This window comes from Taeniopygia guttata, chromosome 2 (genome assembly GCF_048771995.1).
Source record: "Taeniopygia guttata chromosome 2, bTaeGut7.mat, whole genome shotgun sequence".
In the NCBI taxonomy this organism is placed as follows: Eukaryota; Metazoa; Chordata; class Aves; order Passeriformes; family Estrildidae; genus Taeniopygia; species Taeniopygia guttata.
The window spans coordinates 78,593,928-78,612,142 of record NC_133026.1 but is presented as its reverse complement, the minus strand read 5'-3'; positions in this window follow the sequence as shown (position 1 = coordinate 78,612,142).

The following is an 18,215-nucleotide window of genomic DNA, read 5'->3' as shown; positions in this document are numbered from 1 at the left end:
ATAAGTGAAACGACATATGGCACATAACCAGAATAATAGCTAAGTTATTGGTAAAATAACTCATAACTGCAGTTATTAGGGAGATTGTCTTGTTCTATGATATAATCCTGGCCAAAGAGGATTTAATGTCCTGTTAAGTGATAGAATTGGGCAAAATTTGGGGTGATCACTTTGGAATAAGAATGACAGCTTTCATAACAGACGCACGAAACAAAGTGAAAAAAAATAAAACAAAGGACTGTAGTGCAGGAAAACAACATTGATACAAAACTGATGCCTGCCTTTTCTACAGGAAAACAAAATTCTTGAAATAAAGGATATATTTATCTCATTACAGAATAATGAGATTCACCACACTGTGAGTAGATATGGAAGAGAACAATCATACATAAAACCTTTAGCAGAGTTAAAATCCCTAAATCTTCAGAGATAAGCAATATGAGTTCAAGTGACTATATGGCAAGGCCAACCAGGTTGAAACATATATAATAGTGGAAATAGCAGCAGAAAAGCAGCACACTGAATGTCAGAAGGAGATTTTGTAGAATTTAGACAGTAAAGGCCTAATGCAAGGTCCTTGGTTTTGAGATATTTTTCCTGAATAATTTTAAGAATTTCAGATTATTTTTTTCTTGGTAGGCAAAGGAGAAAACATGAGAAAATTTTTGACCAAAGAAATTCCTAGCAGTAAAAGAAAACTTTGCGAAATAGATGCTGGGAGTTTAGGGAAGCAGAAAAATATTGTATTTCAGAAGAATTTGTAAATTTTACCTTCTAAAATGTATGAAAATATATCACTGCATAACCTTTAGTTTCCAGGTTTATACTCATTTAAGAGGTAAGCTCTACTTGTCAAAATATGATAGTTTGGGGTGGAGTTTTTTTTTAAGAAATCACCATCTCTTAAGTTTTTAGACATATAGTTTCACTGACAAATCTTTGGCATTTCAGTCACAGTGATGCTACATGATGTTCCTGTGAACAAACCAGTAGAGAAAGAAAAAAAAGAGATATTTGTTGTCTTTCAAAAGACAAGGAAGCAAATAAAAGTCTAAGTGAAAGAGTAGAGGGGGAACAGGAAACTTGCATTGTTTGTTGGTAAAAAGTCTCCAGTCAAGAGCTGTATGCTGCAGTTCCTTCTGAAGAAAAGAAACACATAAAATTATGTACATTCTACCATCTGACTAAAGTAGTGATCAGTCAAGAATAAAACACCTTTTATCAATTGCTAGTCTGACAAGTGTTAGACATTTAAATTTACATTTGTTACCTTCAGCAGTAACTCCAAATTACACTGAGAAATCTGAAAGATAACAGAAATTACCATTAAAAATTACATTGTGATGATAACAATGTTTACAAAGGTCTTGTGCATTCATTTGGAAAAAAACTTTTCAGTCACAGATTCCTAGGCTTTCAATTTCATGACAAGAATGAATGATATAGGAATCTGAATGGTTTAATCCTCTATTCTTATACTAGGCCACCATGAAAAAACATTACTGCTTAAGCTATCAAAAATCCATATGCCTACTCTTCTTTAGAGACTACAGTCATCGGGTAGACCAGCACAATACATTTTTATTACTCAATAATTAGAACTTTTTTAATTGTACATGTAGGTTCTTAATTCTCATTTCTATTTTTCTTCATTTCTACAAGATATTTTTTTCCTAGTAACTAAAAAACTCCAATTCTTAAAGCTCATATGACAGAAAGTTTTGAAAAGTGGTTTTCAATTGTCTAATTTTTAAACACAACACTTTCATTAATGACATTTTGAAGATGGCTTTCCCTTAAACAAGCATATTTGAAACATACACAGAGTACTATACTTTTCCTTCAATGAAAAAAATCTCCAGAGGAAGAGTATGAATACCTCAGTTCTTGCATAATCTTCCATATTGCTTACTACTGGTAAGTTTCCAGATGAAGTACCATGTTCAGCTCTGTTCACAATATGGAAAAGATAGCATGCAAGAAAAAATTCAGACTTTTTAAATCATCAGAAAAAGACAAAAATTATGTAATATCTTCTTTATTAAAGAAGAGAAAGGACAGTCAAGATTATACACTAGTTCTTCAGGGTTTTGCATAAAATTTTGAATATATAGGCATAGATAAAAATATATATGCCTATATATATAAAATTTTATATATTTACATATATGTATATGTACACATTAACAACTCTAAAGTATATGAAAAATATTCCTGGGTATCAGATAGTAATGACTCCAAATGCTACAGATTTTTAAACATAGTAGATAAATTCTGCTATGAGTATTGAGGTAGTGGACATGTCTTTAACATCCTACTGGGTAGGAGTTTTTAGTATTCCATTTTCTGTTTTGTTAGCTGCATGAAAGAACAAGAATCTTTTTTATATGTGGTTTTCACTTCCACAGGATCAATTGATCTCTCAGTTCCCCTCAGAGATTATTTTGTGACTCCAAAACCATCTAAATAGAATTTTTTTTTTTAAATTAAAAACCCCACACAAGCATTTTATTTGGACTTTAAAAAAGCTCCGTTCTCCTAAGGTGACCAATTTAAAGTGTTAGCACATATTAGAAAGACTATCATCAAAACCATCAAATGATCCCTCATTTTGGAAAAAAAAGCTAAGTAACACTCTAAGCACTTCTGTATCAGTCCCCTGCCATTCCAGGTGAGCAGATCAAAGAATCACCATCACAAACTAATCAAACACCACCACAGGATTTAATATGACACCTATAGTTCAATTCATTTATCTTATTAAAAATTGATGAGCTTCCACACTTGGTAATGTGCACCATAAGAGTTCAAACTTTTTATACTGTTCAGTTCCATTCCTTCTATTATTCAAGTACTTCATAAAATCCTCTTCCTTTTCTGTGAAATCCTAGTTTATTAATATAGCCTCTTTTTCTTCCAAGAGAGTAAATTATTCACAATGCATAAACAAATTTTACTTTCAGTCTCATCACAACCTCTTATCGCCATTGTAATGAATTCAGTGATAATTTTAAGGCCAAAGCTGGGAAACATGATTTTCAAGTGGCAAAAATATATTTACTAAATTCCAGATACACTGCACCAAAAAAAAAAAAAATTTTAGAAAATAATTTTGTCAGCCCAAGTCCATAGTAAGCAAAAATCTGTTACACCTTAACATTAGTTGCAAAATGGATATAAGTAGCTTATTGGTTGCAAGGTCATTTCACTGCTGGAGCAGATGATTCCCTTTATTCTCATTCTAACTTTCTGATCCAGTCTGCAGTCATATTAATAGGACAATACACTCCTATAATTTTTTTTAATACTTGATCATTTCAAGTGACTCATCACCATTTTGAAGGAAATAATACTCCAATTAATTTTGACATGTATATTATTATAAAACCTTTCAAAATAAACAGCCAACACAGAAAATGCAGGAATTTATAATTGTTTGCTTTTCTATATTTCTATAGGACACATAACAACCATGAAATCCAGTATATTCATAATATTAAAAGAGTGACTCTTTATCTCCTATCTGTGTTTGTTATTTTCCACACACAATGAAGGCAAAAGACTGATTGCATTCACTTCCTGTCCATTTGTTCCTGATAGAAGCAAACAATTTTGAGGCAGAAAAGCAAACTATCATAACAAGCATTTCAGCTACGATTAAACATTTCTATATTCATACAACATGCAACATTTACTTGCCAAACATTTTTTTAAATTTTGAATCTATGACTGGATTATTAGATTGATTAGAATATTGTTTTTTCATGTCTTTCGAAAAAATTTCCTTGACAAAGTAAAGTTTAGATAAGTCTTAGTCTGACGAGACCAATATTATCTCTTATTTTTCAATTCACCCATTTACAATTTTAGTGATTTTACTTTACTTTAAAGAAGCCATAAGCTAGAAAACAGATTAAATAAAGCAACTGTCTTGCAACCTCTACATTCCACCAAAATTGCTACAAAATTTGATTTCAAAGCATCTCTGTCTCCATCCCTTCCTTTATCAGGAGAGTATCATTCACTTATTTCTATTAAATCTATTAATTCATGCTTCTACTACACGGTATTTATGACTCTGTATAGTGGTGTTTACATCATTTCATTGATTTCTGTTAGTAGATGTGTGCTGACTTTTTATGTTCAATATTTTTATTTTTAAAATGAAACCTAGCATTTCAGTGAAGGCTTCCTACCACCACCGAAAAAAAAAAAGGAAAAAAAAAGAAAAGAAAAAGAAAAAAAAAAAAAAGAAAAGAATGACAAAAGAAATTGAAAGAAGTTGCACCAGCAGAAAAAACAGATTAATAATAAAACTGAAGGGGATATTTCATAGCCTTCTTCAATGACACAAGTGCTGGTCTGGCCTGCTGACTGAGAGTAGAGCAGTTTCTATTGTTTATCCTGACTTCAGAAAGGCATGCAGCATTCTCTCTTTCAAAGTGCTCACTGAAAAAATTATGAAATACTAATTACATTAGTGAATGTTGAGATGGATTGGAAACTGTCAGGCCCAGAAGGTGATGATCAGTGGCACAAAATCCAGCTGCAGGCCAGTCCCTAGTTATGTGCTACAGGAGTCCTTAGCAGGGCCAGCACGGTTTGACCTCCTCATTGGTGACCCACGTGTCAAGAAGAGAGCGCACATGCAGCACCTCTGCAGATAGCACAAAACTGGGAGAGGCTGCCAACACATCAAATGCTTTTGTAGCCATTCAGGGGCTCTCAACAGGTTAGAGAAAAGAACCCCCTGAAGTTCAACAGAGGGAAACAATGCACTGCTCCTGCAGGCTCCCAGTACAACTGAAACCTTGCCACCTGCACCGGATAGAATGGCAAATGAGCACCTTGACAGCTGCTACTTCTTTCTCAAAGACCTTGGAAAACAGCTTTCCAAGGAGTAATTTGCCACTCAAGACCCAGCAAACCAAGGGACTCACCACAGCATGAAACAGAGTAAGTTTACAACAGAATATTCTCAAAAACAATCTACTTTATTGTGAAATAAGTGATTACCTGTCATCTCAGAATACTCTCCATAGTAATGTAATCAGCTTTTCTAATTCATTACACTGTATTGTGAGTGCTTAGCTTCTAAGTAGTGCATTACATTTTATAATGGTAGATTAGACTTCCAAGGCATTTTGATCTTGGAATAAATTTATTCCTTTTCATTCATAAATCTTTGTTAACTGAACACACACACCTTCTCAGATATTTCTATATAAAATCTGCATAGAGTGTATTCCACTCCAAACACCTAAAGTAAATTTATGTTATTTTAATTTCTGCTCTCTTCCCTCAGTAGGTAGGAAATTTCAAATTACCAAAAATATTTTTAAAAATTATTTAAATGCTATATGATGTTCCCCTAATATATAAAATTAAATATGTTTCACATATTTATGGTGTTAAGAAAATCATTTGTAATGCTTTAAAGGATAAGCATCAACTTTTATTAGTTGTCTAATTTTAAATTCAATATAAATGTTTAGTCAAATATTTACACATAATTGAAGAGGGATTGCTTCAATGTAGTAGTAAAAACCATTCAAGAAGATGTTATATTTTGAAGTACTAACAATGTTTAATTATATTCACATTGCAGTGCAGCTGAGTCTTTTATCATCTCTCACTTGGATGCCCTCTCACTTGAGGTCATCATACTTATTTCATTAGCATCAAAAAAACCCACAGAAAAGTTGTCATGGAAATTCAAAACTTCAAAAAGTGATATTCAGTATATTTTATTTGCGTGTTCAAATTGATTATTATTTGAGTCTGGCACAGGCAGTACGGTTTATTATTGCTAGTTTATGTAAAGCACAGAGTTGTATTTATTAACATATTATCTTATATGTGCTAATATGTTCATATCCACATATGCACAAAGAAGCTTAAGCAACAAATTTTCTCAGGTTTTCTAGAAAACCAACTGGACTGTACAATCATATTTCAGAAAAATATATATTTAAGCACCCTAGTGCCAAGGAGATGAGATTCTACATTTTCTCACTCTCAGCTTCAAAAGCATACAAAATAATAGTGTAAAAACTCTATGCAGAGGAAGATTATAAATTAAATTATGTAATTAGAAAAAATATTTGCTAGAATTGAATGAGGCTCAAATCTTTTTTCTGGCACTTTAGTATGTAAATTTGGGGTTAAAATCAATTCCAATTTTTTAGACTTGATGTTTTGGTAGATTCTGATAAGGAAATTTTCTTCCACCACTTTCATGTAATCTAACCTTTCAAAAGAAAATGTCTAGGTACATTTTTACTGTTCTGCTCATCAAAAAAAAAAAAAAACCCACAAAAAAAAAAACCAAAACAAAACAAAAATACCCCTACATTGGCTTCCTGGACTTTATATTGCGCAACAAGATACGCAGCAATCAAGTTTAATGCATAGAGAATTACTAAAGTCACAAATATGTGTAAAATCTCATAACTTTTAATGGGTATCATAAAGCCTTGTACATACTCACCTTCTGCCTCACTACACATGCTTAGAAACAGTTACGTCTATCACGGTGTCCTAGCTGTAAAACAGTGACATAAATGTAATCCACTACTGCAGCAGTCCCAAATAAGTCAATTTATAACTGACGTTACTTGCAGTAATTGTCCTGGCCTTGCTTATTTTATGAGTCTATAAAACACATCAACTCCAGCTCTAAATGAAAATAAAAATTTTAAGTACTATAAATCAACTTTTGTTGTCTGTAATGAGGTGAAGGAATCTCAGAAAAGCAAACTTTTGAGAAAAGTCTCTTCAGAGGAATATAGATCAAACTGGTCAGCAGGCTGCTTCACTTCTTCTCTAATAATATATCCCACCTGGTAAATAGACTTGCTTTTTCTCCCAGTCATTAATACTCCACAATAAAGTCTCAGGAGTAGATGTCAAGATCTTGATAATCTTTCCAAAGTAAATTAGGAAGACATAGAAGAAAACTATGGTTGTCTTCAAGGTAGAAATCAGGATATCAAGTCCTACATTGATTGGTACCAGTAATTGAGGTATAAATTTACCATATAGTATTAGAATTAAAATAAACCCTCAACTAAGTAAGAACAAACAGAAACAATCTAGTAGTGGGCGGTGAAGCTTTCCTTGAAGCTCTCATTCCAGCTGGCTCTCCAGCTAAAGAATGCTAAACATTCCAGAGACAGTGCATATGTGCATGCTACATGGATAAACAAAACAAAATAAAATAATAATTTTTTAAAATCTAATAGTCATTAAGCGCTACTATCCATCATTGATTAATCAGGAGTAAGCAATAATACTACATTTACAGTCTTATTTTTATCACAGTTTAACTGAGCCTGGAACAGGTCATCTAACCCAAGGACAATTGACATATGCCCCCTGAGAGGAGAATTTTCCTGGCCAGGAAGAGCCTTATCTAGTCTTCACTAGGTCCAAGCAAAGATAAAGTATTGAATATTTGAAATAATTGGTAGAAGCAAATAAAGCCAACATTTATTGTTAGGTACAAGTACTAAACTCTGAAAAACATACGTGAACTCAGCCAAAAATAGTGCCAAGCTTCTTATGTGGTAAATTTTCTCAAATCTTTCTATTTTTTTGTTTTATCATTTTTTGGCCAAACTATACCTTACAAAAAAGATTTCTGCAAATATACCATTTCACATAATAATATTTTAAAATCAAAATAAATATTAATGCCTGAAAAAATAACAATTTTGAACACAATCACTTAGCAGGTCATCAAAATCAATTGATAAGTGAAAAGAGGCAAAAACATATACCACATAATAAAATCATTTCTTGTTTCAAATATATTTCCAATATGGTTCTGACATATCATCTATATCCTGACCAATACTCTCCCAACTAAGTTAAGATCTTACTGTCATAGCTCCAGCTGAGGTACAAAGTTGTTTGTCTCCTTTCTCCTAAAAATTAAATTATGTAGTAGAACATGAAGTCAAAGGAAATGCAATGTATTTAAAGCTTTGATTCCTATTAGACATTCTAAAAATCTCTAATAGAAGTTTGATTTTAAACATGATGGCTAGGACACAAGAGGAGGAAGCAAGAATCAAATCTAATCTGTTGAATAAGTTATTCAATAGTTATTCAACAGAAGTTATTCAACAGTTATTATGTTATTCTTTTGGAAGTGTTGGATAAATTTTAAAAAGACAGAAATTAAATAGTCAACAAATGTCAGATGTATATAAGGACAAAGCAAAATCTTGTTCTAATATATATTATTCATTGCAGAGAGTCCCCTTCAAATATCTGTTTTCAGCTATTAAAAAAATGAAACAATTAAGTTTAATGTGAAATTTCAAGTATACAGTAAGGACAATTTAGGCTAACTACCCATGCTGAAAATCCTGCAACTCCTCAGAAGAGATGGAAAGATGAGGAAAAGCAGCATATAACATATTCTGCTAGGAATGCTGTCTGACCTGTTGTGGTGTGAGGAAAGGGGTTCATTTTAGCCTATGGACAGCAGCCTTAAATGTTAAATAATAAAATTAAATAATAAATATATTATTTACTTTATGGTGACTGTGATCAAATTCCCAAAAAACTACACCTTTCTGGTTGCCATCATAATAGCTAAGCATTGTGAAGTGCAAAAACAATTTAGAAATTAAAATCTGTCCAACTCTTTACTACACTAGACTATACACTGCTGCTTTCTCTCCTTCACTCACATTTAATCATCCCACCCCCAAAACATGTGGGTTGTATTTTAATTTAAACTTTGCACAGAATCTCTTTTGCTATTCAAGCAAAGAGCAGAATATACTCCCATTCCTTCCCACTGAGTCTATAATTTCAATATCTTTTCTAGGCCAGAAAATTCACAAAATCGGTGACAATATGACCATAATTATTGACCTATCTGAATTTTTGTTCTGCTCTTTTTACAACACATCTAATTTACTTTCAGAAGTATGGTTGTGCATTTTAGTTTTGGTACAAAATTATACAATAGTAAAGTTTTTGAAGCATCATATATTCCATTTCCTTTCTTATGAAGATGCCAAAATAATATGCATAATTAGCCATCTGGAAAGCAAAGTTAAATTTATGGAAAGTGAACTGCTAATGTGATTTTTTAATATAAATATTATACAGTGTTTAGTTGCACTCACAGAGTTAATCAACACTATCAAGCTCCCTGCAAGAGTGAGTAGCAATCAAGGCTTTGTTTTTTGTTGTACTGATTTATTTATTTATACCCTCCTACTACCATTCTTCATGACAGAGTGAGGAAAACTTTTTTTAAAAAGACATTATTTCACACTGGGTTGCTTCAGTAGTATAAATTAGGTTACTTCTTTTCCATCCTAGTTTCTTAAAATAAAAAAACCTTCAGATCTTCAGAATTTAGAAGACAACAGTTATGTTCATTGTCAAATGTTATTACTTATAGGCCTAAATAACTATGCTAGTCTAAAGCAATAAAAGAAAGATTTATTCCCTGAAAAATTCACTTAATTGCATACATTTTAAGAAAAGAACTTGTGCTTTTTTTATTAAATGGTATTTATGTAGGCTTTCATTTTTTTCATTGTCATTTTCAAAATGAACAGAATATCCTGGAGACACAGAAGATTATTTTTCTTTGCTTACTCTTCACTTTTCTAATTCAACAAAAATACACCAGTGACATTAAGCTTGTTTCAATTCGATTACTAAAGCTATTGATATGAGAACTGAGCAGAATTCTGACTTTTGTATTCTTTCACTAGGAATCGACCTCCCATTTTTCAATACTACTCACCTTGAAGATTAAATGCATTCCAAATGTGACTTGCAGACAAATATTCTTCTCAAAAACTAGAAGCACATTTTAGAAATTTTGGGGTATTTTTTTTCTTTATTTTCATAACTGAAAAAACTGAAGTGCACTCTAACCTATTGAACTTACATCATATATTATATTTACACAGTTAATAATTTTTGCAATCACTTTTCATTTCTTGAAAATGAAAAGTTTTAGCTAAAACACTGGCATCATTTCAGACTAGATATAAGGAAGAAATCTTTTATGTTGAGGGTACTGGGTTAATAGAAACTGTTGCCCAGGGGACTGATGTATGTCCCATCCCTGGAAAGATTTAAGGTCAGTCTGGACAGGGCTCTGAACAACCTGATCCAGTTGAAGATGACCCTGCTCCTTGAAGGGTAGTTGGACTAGAGTATCTTTGTGGGTACCTTCCAAAGCAAAATAATCTATGATTCTGTGATTTCTTCTCAGAAATATTTCTATAGAGATCTCATGTACATGTAGACTTCTTACTCATTCAAAATTACTTCTGTAGTCATAAAAAAAATCAATCAATCTTCTCAATACACAGATTCATGATTTTTGACTTGAAGATGAACAAGGCAGGTTATGGCTGTCCTATAATCTTCAATTTACTATACATTATTGTTTGTTTAGATATGTTTCTACTTTCTCTGGGAACATAATGCAATGGTACATTAAAACATAACTACTGCAACAGCATAAATATCAGTTCAGATCATTTGGAAGCAGGAATGTAATTTTGTGCATGTTTGCAACTTGTGAAACTTGCAACACAGTGGTAAGTCTATGTCTCGTCTCTTGGAGAACATGTTTAACAGATATGTATTCAGCCTTCCAGATTTTTATTGAATCTGATTGATTTCAGAATTTCCTCACTTGACACATGCTACATCACTCCTTGGAACATAGGTGAAATTTAAATTTTAAACAATCCATTATAGATAAAGCTGTCACATGGAAAATAAGAAATTTCACTCCAAGATTTCCCCAGATAGGGTGAAAGAGCTGACTGGAACAATGCATTGCTTTTCCAATCCTTCCTGAATTCACTTCATTGTACCAGGCAGAAACCTTCCCATCCTTATCTAGTGTGAAAGGAAATTAACTCTCAAGGATCATGAGATTCAGTGGCATGCTTCCAAGCCCAAGCCTCATGTGTCTCTTTCTGCTTTCTCATTTCATTATTTGTCATGGTACTGGCTAGTTGTCGTTTTTACCTTTTCAGATCTTTCTCCTCTTCAGGAGCTTCTTCTTTCGTTTGCTGCTTTCTCTTATTTTCATATGTCCTTTTCTTCTCAACATTTTCTTTCCTCATTCTCCCTTCTCCTCTGGAGCACCAGGTGTGCCTGGCTCTGTCCCTGAGCACTGCAATAAGCTCTTGTAGGTCAGACTGTGCTCAGTCAGAAGCCCCTGTTTTACACCTGGGTAAATATGTAGTAGACAGCACCACAGAGTAACTACTCACATCTTGCTCTGCAAGCCTTGAAAGACTCTTCACATTAAGGGAAAAGAAATCTAGCACTGGGCCAAATACCAAAGCAAGGTTTTTTCAGACCTGTTCAGGCCTTTTCTTATTCTTTAGCTTCTCCAATCTTCCGGAGCAGCTATCCAACCACCACCACCACCAGATTAAGAACTGTGTCTGCAACTACCTGGGGGAAGGGTTTCCTTTCCAGTCTTTGTCCTGCAAAAGTCCCTGACCCCCTACTACAAGATTTTACTGTAAAGCCCTCTCTGCTGCAACACATAGTTGGTGATCAGTGTGTGGATGCTGCAGAGCACATGCCTGCACTTGAGAGATCTTGAACAAGCCCCTCTACACACACATTTTTGCGCTTTCTTCTCTGGGTCTGCCCCTGAAGGCAGATCTTTGCCGCAGATAAAGTGAAGGACAAGCACTACTGGGAAATCTTCCTCTTTTCCAGCTGTAAGCCCGCATCTAGATTTGCTTGAAAAAGCTTTTTCTCAGAGTAAGTATTATAAAAAATTTTAAGGGTGTTTCTAAGTCAGCACCCGATACACTCCAGGGTTTCACATGCCACCTCTTGAAAAACACAAATGACCCAACATATGAGGGTATTATGGTACTGTGATTCATAGAACAGAAGCAGAGAGAGACAAATGTAATACCAGCATGACTTCCTAAGACTGATAGAAATGGTAACTGATAGCAGCATAGAACAATTTAGTATCACTCTTCTGGCCCAAGCACTGGTATGGTGACCTCATCTTTGTAAGACAAGTAGAAAGAAAACACAGCTTTTACCCACATTATGCAGCAGCTCATGAGTTCCCTTTCAAACCACTGATATAAAAACCACTGATATATGGACAGCTTGCAGACAGCACTGTGAACTAACACCAACCCACTGTAACACTCGGCGGGATACGAGCAGTTAGGCAGTAATTGTTCCCCACTCAGTGATTCACCTCATAATGAAAAAGAAATGTATAGGGTAGGTATATCCAAGAACATTATAATTGCCACCAAAGTAGTGAACAGCATTGGAAAACACCTGCATTTAACTCCTGAAAGAGTTATTAATTTGTCAGCAGGCAGCACATGTGACAGAGTGAGATATGTCTGTGCTGACTTACAATTTCTATTTGCATTCTGCTGAATACTAGTCTGACCTTGTCTAAAGAATCTGTTCTACTGCATTGCGGTCACAGCGCCTGGAAATTCATTGAAGGAACAGTGCTAACAGGCTTCTGGGACTGTCAGCTTCACTACTGGCCTACCTCCAAGAAAATTTTTTTTTTATGATCAGGAGCAGTCAGTAGGGGAAAAAGAGAAATTACAATTAGCAGAGCTGCTGTTTCTTACACTTAGCATGAAACATCAAGAGGACATCATATCTAAAAACACAGTTCGTCTGCAACAGGGGCAACCATTGCAACAAGTAAAAAATACATGGAAGAAAGAGGACAAGGGAACCAGCTCGAAGCCCCAATCAGCAGTCATCCATGCTAGAGGAGGATCTCCCCCGAGATTTAATAGTTTTCAAGCACACACATGAACATTCAAGTTCAGACAGAGCTCTCAATGAGTAGGAGACTTATTTCTAAGCTTTAAATTACATCAAGGCTGTCACACATTCCCAAAATAGATTGCACTAGAAATTCAAACTACCAACAGCCTTAGTAAAACAGCCTTATAGAATGCAAAGCAGATTAGTTTGAGATTGGTTTCAACATCCAGAGGCAGATATCAGCCCAAAATGTGCAAAATTTGGCTGTGTGCTAGAGTGTCCCAAAGCTATCAACAGTGACTGCACTTTGCTGAAATGGTGAAAAAAAGCTGACAGGCTGTACAAATAGAAAAACAAAAGGTGGAAATCATGTATGCCATCAAGAGCCTGAAGCATCCAGCTATGGACTTTCTGATGTATCAAGGGAGGAGAAGGAAAAACTATGGAGATATGATAGGATTCACAGCCTGAGCTTTTGCAACAGCGGATTGGATGGAATTGTGGGACTGGCTCTCTCAGTAGGTGGGACTGAGCTATGAAATTTAAATGAGTAGTGGTGGAAATACAGGTCTGGGAGGACTTGTCACAGAAAATCAGGAATTCAGAGGAATGAACATGCATGTCTTAGAAACATTCAGTGATACACTTTCAGTTTATCACACAATCTCTGAGATTCTAACATGTTTTGACCAGCTTTAATTGCCAAGACTAACATCATTTCACCGTAATCAACATTCTCTTCCATAATTCCCCAGTTACTGCACTCTGTGATGTCTGATTACAGGCTCACGTAGGTCAGTAGTTCTGCATCTCACTAATACACCTTTGTTATTTAAACCTGTGGGATTTATTTAGTTGTCTATTATAGCACTGAATCTGGAACCATCCAAAATATACATCTGGCTGACAGCTCAACACCTTCACTGAGCAGATAATGTTCACGGACAGCAAGGTTTTTGACCTAAGTAAATTTATTCTGCATGCAGAATAAGGTTCATGAAAATTATCCATAACTAAAACAAAATATACATTTTATAAAATTATAAAGTTTTTTTTTTTTCACTTCACATACAAAACAGAAAAAAGACAAAGAAAAGTCACATTAATATCTATCTTAATTGGTCAGAGAAACTATAATTTACCAATAAGAATTTAATCAGATGTAGAAACCTCTAATATATTTCCTCAACCAAGATTCTGAAAGGTCTAAAAAAGGGCTGAAGTACTGTGGTGAGAAATATCACACAAATATGCATCCCTTTTTTTTGTCATAATACACACTGTTCTAATGATTCATATATTACATTGTACAATACCACTGTAGATACACAGTCCAAAAAAAGGTAAGAGTAGATGTCAAGGTGAGTCTATTTCACATTTATGCTAGAATTGACCTGCTTCATCTAATACATGACTTTAGCATTTAATCAGATAAGAGCATATGAAAAATGTGGTTTGAAAAATTATTGTTACTACCTTGATATGGTTTGAGTACTTATAGCAGCAATGTAAAGCAAAATATGTCTTCTTTTAAAAGCTCTGGCTACACAGAGAAATTGCTATATTTATTTCAAGGACTAAAGACATTTTACTCTCCACTGCACTACTTACCATTTGTACTAGCAGAGGGCTGCAGAGATTTTAATCAGAACTTTAAGGATTAATATAATTCTACTTCTGCATGCTGCTGGCATTTCAGTGGGTGTCTTCTCTTTTCAATAACAAGATTGCTTTTGCCACATTTCAAAGAGCTGCAAATTCCTATACCTAAATTACCCCAGTTTTTCCATATAATAACCTGGAGAAAGAATTTGTTGGAAACTAGACTTTACATACTGAGTCTAAGAGCTGTATTCTGAGGCTTTTTGTGTCTCTGCTTATTGGCATAAATAGGCACCTGTGTTAATTCTTTTTCCACCCTTGTCTTAAAATTGTCATAAGAAAGTATTTTTGGGCACTGCACTCCAAAATCTTTACAACTCTGTTAATTTAGTGAGCCCCAGAACCAGAAGCAGAGTTAGCTCCAGTACCTGGCATCAGTTTTGTTCTCCATCTGTCCTAGAAGACATTGTGAGTTGATAATATTCTTTCCTGTTTCTATTAGCAATTAACTCAGCTATCAATACAGTCTATTTAAGCATTTTTTAAATATGAAAGTTAACTTCCCGGCTTCTGTAGAAGCCAAATACAACCTTGCCCTCCTTTTTTTTATGTCCAAGAGCCATAAATGTTTTTCTTTCAGTTTTGGGAAAAAAAAAAATCCAAACACAAAAGCACAAGATTCTGTCAGTGTCATTTGATAGAATTTAATTTTTCCTTGTATGTGTGTGATTCCAGGTATGTTAAATAATTTGCTTTTACACTATCATGCTTTTCCTACATGTGCTAAATTTCAGTGTTAAAAAACCCAAAAAAACAAAGGGAACCAGTTCTCCCAAGGAATGTGGGAGGGTAAAGAGAAAATAAAAATACAAATGTTTCATACATCATCTGAAATACTTGTGACATTTGATGTTTCTGCCATATCACAGCTGTTCCCATATAGGGTAATGTACAGTTTTTCTAGAGGAGGATTGTCAAGGCTGACTGAATTAACCTAGAAGTATTGTTCCCTTAGGTTATAAATTTCTGCAAATCTAAAGCATGAAACTGTTTGAAAGAATGGAAAAAAATCCCAGAATTGTAAGCTGTGTTGGTAGCCAGGGACCCTGATATTACTATCCTTGAACAAACCAGAGAGAGAGAAATAGGATGGAGACAGACAGAATAGTCTGTAGAACTAGTCTGGACACAGAGAAACCTAATGAAGTTCAACAGGAGAGTGCAGGGTCCTGCACCTGGGAAGGAAAAACCTCAAGTACCAGCACAGGCTGACCTACTGGAGAGCAGCTCTGTGGAGAAGGACCTGGGGGTCCTGGTGTGTGACAAGCTGACCATGAGCTGGCAGCGCCTTTGTGGCCAGTGGTATCCTGGGGTGCATTGGGAAGAGTGTGGCCATCAGGTGGAGGGAGGTGGTCCTGACCCTCTTCTCAGCCCTGGTGAGGTCACATCAGGAGTACTGTGTCCAGTTCTGAGTTCCTCAGCACAAGATAGACAAGGAGTTACTGGAGCAAGTCCAGCAGAGGCCACAAAGATGAGTTGGGGTGTGGAGCATCTCTCATGTGAGGAGAGTCTCAGGGAGCTGGGCCAGTTTAGTCTGCAGAAGACTGAGAGAAGATCCCATTAATGTATATGAATATCCCAAAATCTGGTGCCAAGAGAATGTTCCACAACTCTTTTGGTGATGCCCAGGTGCATGATAAGGAACAATGGCCATAAATTAAAATACAAGGAGTTACATCTCAAACATGTGGGTGGCAAAACACTGGAACAGACTGCCCAGGGAGATCATGGACTCACCCTCTCTGTAGACATTCAAAACCCACCTGCACACACTCCTGTGTAACCTGCCCTAGGTGGCCTTGCCTTGGCAGGGGGTTTGGGCAAGATGATCCCCAGAAGTCCCTTCCAACCACAGCAATTCTCTGATTCGATGAAATACAGCCTAGAATGACACAGCTGCATTAGAGTCTTGACAGTTAAGTCATACACTTTGCATTAATAATCTCCAGGTATCAAAGTCAATGTTGATTAATGCTACTCTTATGATTCACAATTTTAAATGGAGAACAAACCAAGCTAAAAATGAAAAAAAAAAACAAAACAAAAAAAAAAAAAAAAAAAAAAAACAAAAGAAAACCCCCAAAAAACCCCCAGAAATCAGAGAAGTGCTTAAAAAAAATCTCTACTTAAAATTAACTTATAATCACCCAAGCTAAGAGGACACTGAAGCAAGAATAGTCCTTATCTGACACCTTCCCAGTTTTTCTATAACTTCATGATACATACAGGAGCAGTCCTGGAGAGTATGACATATCTGCAGAAATTTTGCTCTTTTCAAGCTAAATACAGATAGATCAATTCAATTTCTCTTAAGGCACATAGAGATTTTTAACCTGCTCATGAGTAGATTTACTAAGTTGCATAAGAATGAACCTCTGGGGCACTACAGTAATATAATAGTTTTTAGCTGTTTTGGTTGTGGTTTGGGGGGGTGAGGGGGGTTGTAGGGTGGAAAAAAATGCTGCTATGCAAAAGGTTTATGTCTATAAGAGACTAAAAGAAATCTACTGTCTGATAAGCAGATAACCTCTGGCAAATCTTATAAACTGTTCCTTTCTCAATTATTCCCCACTACATAGTGTTACTCATGGCCACCTATCTTTTCTGATCAAAAGAACAAGGCAAAATTACAAACCACAAGCTCATGCTCAGAGTTTAGTTACCTCCCCTCCTCATATCACCATAGAATTTTCCAAATTGTGTATCAGAACAGCTGAATAGACATCTCTGGGGATAATTCCATACTGAATTGTTTGTTGAAGTTTATTGTCATGTTTCCTCTTCCCTATGTACCAACTGGTAGAACCTATTAACAAAAGTTTTAGTATTGCAAAAATCAGCATATTGCGGTTCACCGTAATGCTGCTTTCAAGCATGCCAGAAGTGAAGCTGGCATTAAAATAACTAAAGCCAGGTTTTACCTGCAGATGTAAAAACCCAAAAATTGGTATTTGGCTAAGGACTTTAATAAGGATTGTCCTTCAGAGACAGTTAATTTTGTCTTTGATCAGCTTCCTGTGCATAAACTCTTATTCCAAATGTGTTCATTACACTCCAAAAAATGGATTAACTTAATTCACAATGAAAGAATATAACAAAGAAAGGATCCTGCAACAAGGTAGACAGACAATAAAATTAATCGAAAAATGAGAGGGAGAAAAAGGGAACAGAATTAACTGGGATCCAAAAGCAAATGAAAAATAGATCAGAGAGGTTTTTCCGCAGAAATAGCAAGAGACAGGTGGAAAAAAATAAATTTAAAGTGAATAAGGAATATTATTGCTTCGGCAAAGAGGATAACCTCTGTGATTTCCTAGAAAAGTGACTTGATTTAGACAAAGGATTCACCCATGTGACATAAGGTGATAGTGACAGAACTTGTTTTGTAACAAAAGCCCTATTTCCTCAGTTGTGGGGGACATTGCAGTCATCCTGACAGAGAGGTACATGTGAGGCATAAACAAACCTTTTACAGTAAACAGTGCAGTCAGGATTTGGCTGTTCTGAATTTTGCTATCAGGCCTTTAATTAGGTTTTCCACAGATAACTGGCAGCTGATCTGGGTGCTTGCTAGAGACCAGAAGGACATTTCGGATGTACTTTCAGTGTGAAGTGTCACAGAACACTAAACACTTTCCCAAATCAATTTCCAGACCTTTCTGCTGAGTATTCCAAGAAACTGTAATAGTTTTAATTTAATGTCCTAGTAAATTAGGAAGGGTAAAAATTAGATGTCAGCTCACAAAATGAGCTGCTTCTAATATAAGTTTGTT